Source organism: Castor canadensis, chromosome 1 (genome assembly GCF_047511655.1).
Source record: "Castor canadensis chromosome 1, mCasCan1.hap1v2, whole genome shotgun sequence".
NCBI classification, from domain to species: Eukaryota; Metazoa; Chordata; class Mammalia; order Rodentia; family Castoridae; genus Castor; species Castor canadensis.
In genome coordinates this window covers 59,679,619-59,689,504 of record NC_133386.1, presented here as the reverse complement: position 1 = coordinate 59,689,504, position 9,886 = coordinate 59,679,619, and the positions used below count along the sequence as shown (strand labels likewise).

The window sequence follows — 9,886 nt, the reverse complement described above, 5'->3', positions numbered from 1 at the left end:
AATCCTCGACAGAATTCCAATGAAATTCTTCACAGAAATAGTCAAAAACCACAAAATTCATGTGGAATCACAAATAGTTAAATAACTAAAGTAGCCATAGTCAAAGACAGCAATGCTGGAGGTATCTGATACCTGACTTCAAATAATGCTAACAGAATTGTAGTAACAAACATAGCCTAATGGTTGGCACTAAAGCAGGCATGTAGACAGATAAACTAGAATATAGATCTCAGAGATCAACTTACTTACAAAGCTATAGTTAGCTGATGTTCAACAAATGTGCCAAAAACCTTATGTTGGAGACAAACAGCCTCTTCAAAGATTATTCTGGGAAAACTGGATAATCACATGCATAAGCCTGAAGCTAGATACTTATCCCTCACCCTGAACAAAAATCAATTCAAAATGGATCAAAGATCTAAATGTAAGACCTGTAACTGAAAAAAAAAAAAACAACAATAGAGGAACACATATAGTAAACAATTCAAGATATAGTCATAAACAAAGTCTTCCTGAAAAAGACTTCAATAGTCCTGGAAATAATAGCAAGAATTAACAAATAGAATTGCATCAGATTTGAAAGCTATGCACATCAAAAGATAAATTACTAGATAAATACAGCCTACAGAATGAGAGAAATTTCTCACCAGCTATTCATCTGACAGAGGATTAAAATCAAGATGTAAGAATAACTCAAAAAATTGAAAATCAAAAGAACAAATAGCCTAATTTATACATGAGCAAATGCATTGATTAGACAGGTCTCAAAAGAAGAACAAATGGCCAATAAACATGAGAAAAAATGTTCAACATCCTTAGTCTTACCCCAATAAGAATGGCTATCATTGCACCACTATTCACAATAGCAAGTTATGGAAACAGCCAAGATGCCCCAGTACTGATGAATGGATCAAGAAAATGTGGTATCTATACACAATGGAATTTTACTCGGCCATGAAGAAAAATGAAATCTTATCATTTGCAGGTAAATAGATGGAACTGGAGAACATCATCCTGAGTAAGGTCAGACAGGCTCAGAAGAACAAAAATCATATGTTCTCCCTCATATGCAGACTTTAGATCTAGGGCAAATGCAGCCATGTTGTTGGACTTGGATCACAAGAAAAGGGGAGAGCAAATATGGGATATAAGAATAGGTAGAAAACCCAAAATATGAAAGCATTTGATGTCCCCACTCTAAAGGGACTTATACAGAAACCTTAAAATGATAGGTTTTTCACTAGCAGGTGATCAGGAACCAATGTAAAGATCAGTTAGAGTTGAATCAACATGGATCGTAACACATGGGTACATGAGAGCAGTAGTAGGAATCTTTCTGTATAGCTATCCTTAACTCAACTAGCAAAAACAGTTTGTCTTTCTTATTATGCTTTTGTCTTTCTTCAACAAAATCAGTCACAAGGGCAGAACAGGACCTGCCTGAAACTGAGGAGGGGAGGGGAGAAGGGTGGGGCAGGAGGGTAGGGTGGAGAAATGACTCAATGTATGCACATGTGAATAAATGAACAACAACAACAAAAAAGAAAAGTAAAAACATCATCTTAAGTAAAGTTAGCTAGGCTCAGACGACCAAAACGTACATGTTCTCTCTCAAATGTGGAGTATAGAACCATTACAAATGCAATAATATGAAGCACTGGTCACACTAAGAGGAAGGAAAGGGGAAAAGAAGGAAACTAAGAACTTGAATATAGTTGATATGCTCTCTATACAAGAATGAATATATAAATCTTAAATCATCTGAAAACACCATAAGAAAGTGACTAACATAGAATGAAGAAAATTAGAGGAGATAAACCAATTGGTGTTATAATACATATATACATGAACACATCACAAGGAAACTACCTATGTGGCCACCTTTATCCTAAGCAAGCTAAATTGCTATTTTTTTCTTCATCCCTTTACAAAATTGGAGAACAGGAGGGTGGAACAGGGGAACAGGTCCTGCCCAAGTAGTAGGAGGTTGCCAGTAGGAGGGGAGAGGAGGTGGGGAAATATATATTTTTATGCAATAGAGTTTTATTCATCAATAAAAAAAGATAAAATTATGCCATTGCAAGAAAATGGATGGAACTTGAGATCCTCATATTATGTAAAATAAGCCTGATTCAGAAAGACAACTATCAAATGTTTTCTCTCATATGCAGAATCAATATGGTGCAAATACTGTGTATACATGTATGTGAATGGAAAAATGATACCTGCTGAAACAATACAAGGAAGGTGCAGGAGAAGTTATAAAAGAGATTGGTGGAGAGGGTGAATTCATATATACTATATATAATATATTGTAGGAACTGTTGTAAATGCCACAATATACCCCCACCCAGCACCACAATAAAAATTTAAAAAGATGTGAAAATAGAAGAGGGACTATTTGGTAAGATGAAGAGAATAAACAGGAGAGTTAGGCAAACAGAAGAGAATAATCGATGGTGAAATGATCAAAATGAAATGATCAAAATACTCTGTATACATGTGTGAAAATTTTGTAATGAAATTCACTAAAAATATAAAAAGATTTATATTTGATGTTATTTTAGAAAACATAAATATACAAAATCAATTTTGTAATATTTTTATATGGAAATGATAATTCAAGTATTCTGAATTGTAGGGAGGCTCTTTATTATTGCTTCAATCTCATTGTGTTAGGTCTATTTATGTGGTTAAAATCTTCTTGGTTCAATTTTGGTTGGTTATATGCATCTAGACATTTATCTATTTCTTCTAGATTTTCCAGTTTATTTGAATGTGTTTTCAAAGTATTCTCTAATGACCTTGTAGATTTCATTAGTATTTGTGGTTACCTCCCCTTCTTCATGTTTGATTTTATTAATTTTGGTCTTTTTCTGCCTTTGTTTGTCATGTTGGCTAAGGATTTGTAGATCATCTTTTTAAAGAACCAACTTTTTGTTTCATTGATTCTTTGTATAGTTTTGGTCTCAATCTCAATGATCTTGGCCCTAATTATTATTATTTCTCTCCACCTGCTAGTTTTGGGTTTGGTTTGTTTTTCTAGAAGCTTAAGGTACATGATTAGGTTGTTTATTCAAGAAGTCTCTGTGTTTTTTTAATGTAGGTACTTTTAGCTATAAACTTTCCACTTAGCACGGACTGTTGTGTCTCACTTATTCTGACATGTTGTGTTTTCCTTTTCATTCATTCTATGAACTTTTTGGTATCTTCCCTCATATATTCAGTTACCCAGTAGTCATTCATCAGTGTGATCAGTCTCCATGTGTTTGAATATTTTCTGTGATTTCTTTTGCGGTTTTCTTTTTCTGTTTTATTCTGTTGTGATCTGACTTGATCCAAGGGGTTATTTCAATTTTCTTAAAATTGTTGAGATTTGCTTTATGTCCTAAAATATGGTCTATTTTAGAGAAAGTTCCATGATCTGCAGAAAAGAATGTGTATTGCACATTGAGAGGAATACTCTGTAGATGTCTATCATGTCCATTTGCTCTAATGGGCATATTTATTGACTCTGAAGTTTCTTTGTTGATCTTTTGGCTGAATGACCTAAAAGCACAGATAGACCCTAACACTGTGATAGTGGGAACCTGAATATACCATCATTTAAATATTTGCAAAATATGTTTTTACCATTTATTTTATCTGCTTCCTAAGTAAATCATTTCTATGTTATAAATCAAACTTTCATACTTTCTTTGGCAGTACTTGGGTTTGAACTCAGAGCCTCATGCTTGCTAGGCAGACGTTGAAAGTGCTTTTCAATGTTTTGTCTTTAGCCCTTACTGTACATTCTGTTCAAATATAAGAATGAATTCTTAGTTTTCAGTGTCAAAACTACAGTAATATATAAGATACCATACTAATTTACAATTTCCAATAGACTCTTGGATAGAGTCTGTTTAAAATAATTTCTTTCATTAAAAGTTGAACCAAATTACCATGCTCTGCAAAAGGTAGTTTTTACATTTTCTAAATTTTAGGTTGGCCTTGAGACCATAAATTTATCATGTTCAATGTCACTTTATCATATTATACATTATTTGTTTTTAATTTAATTTTGGCTCTAAAATATCATGTTAGGATAGACAGTAAAGGAAGAAAATTATTTTCCTCAATAGTAAATTCTTCAGCCAGTGATATAAGCTATTAAGTTAAACCTACCTCACAAAAGGTCAAGGTTATTCTTTGCAAGCTTGTTTTGTTCAGTTAATTTAAACATTTATATGAAGAAAAAGTCCTATTAATATGGCAAGAAAATAATTTAGAACTAACTGGCAATCAGTCTTGAATGCAACCACAAACTGGATTGAATCTTTCATTACATTTCTTTAAAAACAAAACAAGATGCCGTTAACACACCAAAAAACAATGAAGGACACATGGTTAAAATAACGGATAGAGAGATTTAATCCACTGTTGCCAAATGGTCCTTTAAAATGGTTTTTATTTTGCCCCCAGAAAATTGAACTCAAAATATAGGACTTATACCCACTTTATACTTATTGCTACTGCGATGATGACTTTAAAATAAGAGTAAATGGATACTGAAGAACAGAAAGCTTAGTTTCTGGGAAGTGGTGGGATGGCATTAATCATCCTACACATAGATTTTCAAGATCATATTTTTGAGTGTTTGTATCTTCATCTTTAGACCACAGTAAACTCTTGTGTGCCATGTAGTCTTCTGACAGTCATTTCATGGTAAATTAGTAGATGCTAATTGGAATCTCATCTTTAATCTGTAAAAAACCTTTTGCTGGTTAATGTGTTTAAAAGAAATGTGACTCATGTATATTTCAGGACGCCTACTGATAGATAGATGGGAATTTTATTTAAAATTTTATATACCTGGGTATAGAAGATGCATACAAATTGACATAATTATTCTTATTCCTACTGGTTTAATAGATTTAATTGATGTAGGCAAGTTCCTTCTTGCTGAGTTATTGATAGTTGTCCTTTTCTTGCCATCTGGTATCTGTTTTCTCTTTTATCCCATCATGCCTACAAAATATAATTAGTTAGCTTTACCCCAGATTGTCCAAGTATAAGACTGGTTTGCAAAATAGATTTTTGATAATAACCCAACAAAATAGGTTGTGTAATTGACATTTCACTGATGTTAAATGAGTCATAAATTTTTCCTTCTTATTCTATGATGTACACAATTTTGAGGCAATGTTTTGAAGTAAACATGTTGGATTAATGACTTAAAAATTCTCAAAAAATAGAAATTTAGCAAGACGATTTAGCATTAATTTTTTGATTAGTATTTCAATTTCATTGAGTATTTGTCAAATTACATCTACCATTTCTACTTTTACTTTGAAATCTGTGTGTCTTTGAGGCATTTGACCATGACTGTTATATTTGAAACTTAATGAAATTCAATTTTAGAGCCGTATTTCATTATTTAGGACATATTAATTTGACAAAAGTCTAATATTATGTTTTATTGTAGCTGATGCAAAAATATAAAAACTGTACATTTTAATAGGGTATCATGAAATGGCCAATACATCTTCAAATTGTATAAATGTGTATGTATATGTGTGTACATATAGAATTTATCAAGCATTTATGAATTTTTGTGAGGTTATTTATTAGGTTCTTTCTTCTACCATTTTGAAAGTATAGCACAAAATTGTTAGCTATAATCACCATACTATGTAGTAGCACCCTGCACTGCTTGCTTTGATCTAAATGTAATTTATTGATCAAATGTATTCATTGATCAAACTTTCTTCATTCCTCTTCCCAATTCCTGGGCTTTGGTAACCACCATTCTCCTCTCAATTTCTGTATTAGTCATGGTTCACACATCTATGAGATGAACACTTTTAGATTCCACATCACTGCGTGATGAGATCATGCACTAGGTGTATTTTATGTTTGCCTTCTGCTTATCTCATTTACCATAAAATTATGCAGTCCCATCCATGTTGTTGTAAATGATAGTGTTTCATTCTTCTTTATGCCTGAAGAATATCCATTGTTCACATACATCATAACTGTTTTATGAAGTTATCAGTTAATTTACACTTAGGTTGTTTCCATTCCTTGGCTATTGTGCATTGTGCTGCCATAAATAGGGGGGTGCAGATGTTTCTTCAGCATACTGACTTTATTTCCTTTGAATAAGCATTCAGTAGTGGGACTAGACCATGTAGTAGTTTGATTTGTAACTTTTGAGGAAACTTCAAAGTGTTTTCCACAATAGCTATACAAATTTACATCCCACCAATGTGTAGTTTTGTGTGACTTCCTATTTTTTTCCTATTAACACAGTATTTATTTGTCTTCCCTCTTTCAAACCCCGAGCCAACCACCTTCCCTGTACTTTCTGGGGAGGTACAGAAAAGGAACATACAGAACAGATAAGACATGGGAGAAAGAGCTATGGAAGGTAGAGAAGGGTCCTTCACACGGCAAAAAGGGTAAGTAAGGCCACCCACCATCAGGCAAAAGAGCCCCATTACTTCTAAGAGAGCAAAACCCTGAATGGTGTAGGAGAAGAGCTGCTTTTTCAGGGAAGGGTTCCTGGCATTATAAATAATGAGGCTTCCAAACACAGGGCCAATCCCAGCCCCAGAGCCAGCCACCCCAACTGTGTTACCCCCAGCTCCAGTGAACTCTGCAGCTTTGTCAATGTCCCTTGAAATGATGCTGGTTTGGAAGCTACAACTGGGTACAAGTGAGGTTAGGAGACATGGGAATGTCAAGCTTCTGAGATTAGTGTCTAGTTAGTTTAGCACCTCTGCAGATAGTGATGACTTAGCAGCTGGGAGGTACTCCTGAAGAAGGATGATATGGAGACAAACTGGAGTAGGCTTACATTTTCAGGGTAAGGGGGTGTGGCAAGAGAGCTCCTCCCACCACAGAGAAGACAGGGGGCCTATTTTTGATGATATTACTTGTTTTGCTGTTGTTGTTTTGCTGTTGAGATGATGAGTGCTTATATATTCTGGATATCAGTCCCTGGTCAGATACATGCATTCAGAATCGTTTCCCATTCATTCTTGATTGTTTCCTTTGTGGTACAGAAGCTTTTTAGCTTGATGAAATCCCAGCTGTCTATTTTTGTTTCCATTTACTGTGCTTTTTGGATTTTGAAAAAATCCTGATTCATGCCAATAGTTTGAATCACTTCTTCTGTTTCATTCAAGTAGTTTCATATTTTCTTGTCTTGCATTTAAGTCTTTAATCCATTTTGAGTTAATCTTTGTAAATCTTTGTAATGGGTGAAGGACAGGAACTTAGATTCATTCTTTGGCATATGGACATCCCCTATTTTCTATTTTAAATGATATCTTTTTTATTTGAAAAGGTTACAATTTCTTCAACAATCACTGAATCATAAGTTACGTATATATTACCACATATTGAACATTTATTCATGCTTCAAGAAACCAAGAGCAAGGTGCAGCTAATTGTATGTCCTACTCTCTGAACAAAAATAGAACCTTAAATATATAAAGAAAGGGCAATATGAAATTAATATATTTGGTTTAAATGTGATATATTGTACTTTGTCTCTAGTGATATACTAAAATCATCCAAAATTTTTTTAGGTTAATTTTTGGTAGCTCTGGGATTTGAACTCAGGATTTTGCATTTACTAACCAACAACTCAACCACTTGAGCTGTGCCTCCACCCCAAATTCTTAATCACAACATTTTAAAGAGAACTTAATTTAAATCAGTTTTACACTATAGCCAGCTATAATTATTGACTTTATTTTCATTTACTTTTATAATTCTCCTAAGGTAATTCTTCTATTTGTTGATTTTCTAACTCTTTTTCCTTGTTGAACAATATTTTTATTATGTGGAAGAATCAGAAGTTTACATTCATAGGTATAATTCCTTAGGCAACGTAATTGGCTCACATTTTGACTAAAACCTTTCAAATTTGAATATCATAATCTAGTTTTAGTTTTATTCAAGCATTTATTATAGTTGTGATGAAATTTTTAGAAGTTAAATTAGAATATATGCTAAAATAAATTATGGTTAATCTTACAAACTCACATTAAAAGTTCTGGAATGTGTAGTTCTTATATTTTCAGAGAGATGGATTAGATGTAGTTTTCCTATCCTTCTATATGTAAAAAGTCAAAAAATCCTGAATGACATATATAGGGCTAACATACGAAGATTCTGAAAGGTAAGAGAAGAAGAAATGCTAGCTAAGAACATCAGGAGCAAGAAACAAAACACTGATGGTTTTCCTGGGATTAGTTTTTGATGCATGTGTCTCATACATAGAGATTAAAACGCTGACAATCTGGGATCATCAACAAAAACTTACCCCCAACCTTGTCTATCTTCCAAAAGAACAGAAAGAGTGCAGTGTAGGAAAAGGAGTAAAAGATTTTAGAAATAACCACTCTAATGTCCCAAGACATTGTAAAAGTGGTATAACCCTCCCTTCACAAAGACTGACTGGAGCCTATGCTTTGGCACTATTGAGGCTATAAAAAGGCATCTTCCTCACATACTTGCTTAATTGCAAACTGGCTTGATTTGGTTAAGTGTGTTGCCCCATGAGTTCATGTGTTGGAAGGGTAGTCTCCAATTTGGTAATGTTGAGAGTTGGTTAGACCTCTAAAAAGCAGGGTTTAGTTGGAGTTCATGCAACTATTGTGTCTGCTCTTGAGGGCTTTATTCTTACTGTCCTCATAGGACCCCATGTGTTTTCTTCCTTTCACAGAATATTCTGATTTTTGCAGAATCTGATTTGATGTGATATAGCTAATGGGACCCTTACAAGAATTGTCATATGCTGTTTGGAATTTCAGCCAATTAAATGTTGAGCTAAATAAAACTTTACCATTTACAAACTCAAGTATTTCACTAAAGTAAAGAAAAAAGACGAATGCACATAGTATCAGAAAAACCCAAGTAGAGAGCTAGGATTTTATGTCTGCTGTATGGAGACAACTGCCTAAGAATAGCTTCCATCAAAATTCCAGAATGTTTTTGGGTAGCTATACACAAAATTAATACAAAATTATAAGTGTAAGGAAAAGAACCATTTTGTTTTGGGGCAGTACTGGGGTTTGAACTGCCCATTTACTAGGCAGGTTCTCTACACCTTAAGCCATGTCCCCATCCCTTTTTTGCTGTAGTTACTTTTTGGATAGGGTCCTGTTCCTTTTGTGTAGGGCTGGTCCCAATAACCTTACATGCATCTCCCATGTAGCTGGAATTGCAAGCATGAGTTACCATGCCTGACCCAAGAGAGTAACTCTAATAGCTAAATTTTTCTTGACCAAAAGAGATGATAAAATGAAAAAGATAAGACTGCCCATTTTAAAGATATATTACACACACAAACACATGTATGAGGAAGGAGGGAGAGAAGGAGAGAGATTGAGAGAAAGAAAAAGAGAGATGGAGCAGAGTAGAGAACCAATAATAGAGTTGCACAAATATATTTAAATGGTTTTTGACAAAGTAGCTGAGTAGTTCAACTCAATGCAAGTTTGACAGCCTTTAATATGTACAGCTAGAATAATTGGCTAATTATTCATTTAAAATAGAACTTCTACTAAATAAAAAATGTAAAGGTCTAAAACTCTTAGAAAATAATAGCAGAAGATTTGGGGGGCTCATTGGTAAGACAAAGAGTTCTTAATCTTGACACCAAAAGCACAATTGAAAATGGAAAATTATGAAGAAATGAGCTTTATCAAAATTAAAAAGTTTTTGGTTCTGTGAAAAATTCTGTTGAAATGACAAAAAGACCAGCAATCTCCAGAATTAGAGAAAATATGTGACATGTATCAACACCAGGCATTGCTATAGCTAATATAGCTAATATGTCAAAATACTGTAATAAAACACTGTAAATAATGAATGGGTAAAAAGCATAAAGAGA

General features: G+C 33.7%; 1 pseudogene; it reads right to left on the bottom strand.

The window, feature by feature from the left end:
* Positions 1–6,233: 6,233 nt before the first annotated feature.
* Positions 6,234–8,696, bottom strand: LOC109697337 (ATP synthase F(0) complex subunit C2, mitochondrial pseudogene; annotated as a pseudogene).
* Positions 8,697–9,886: the final 1,190 nt, after the last annotated feature.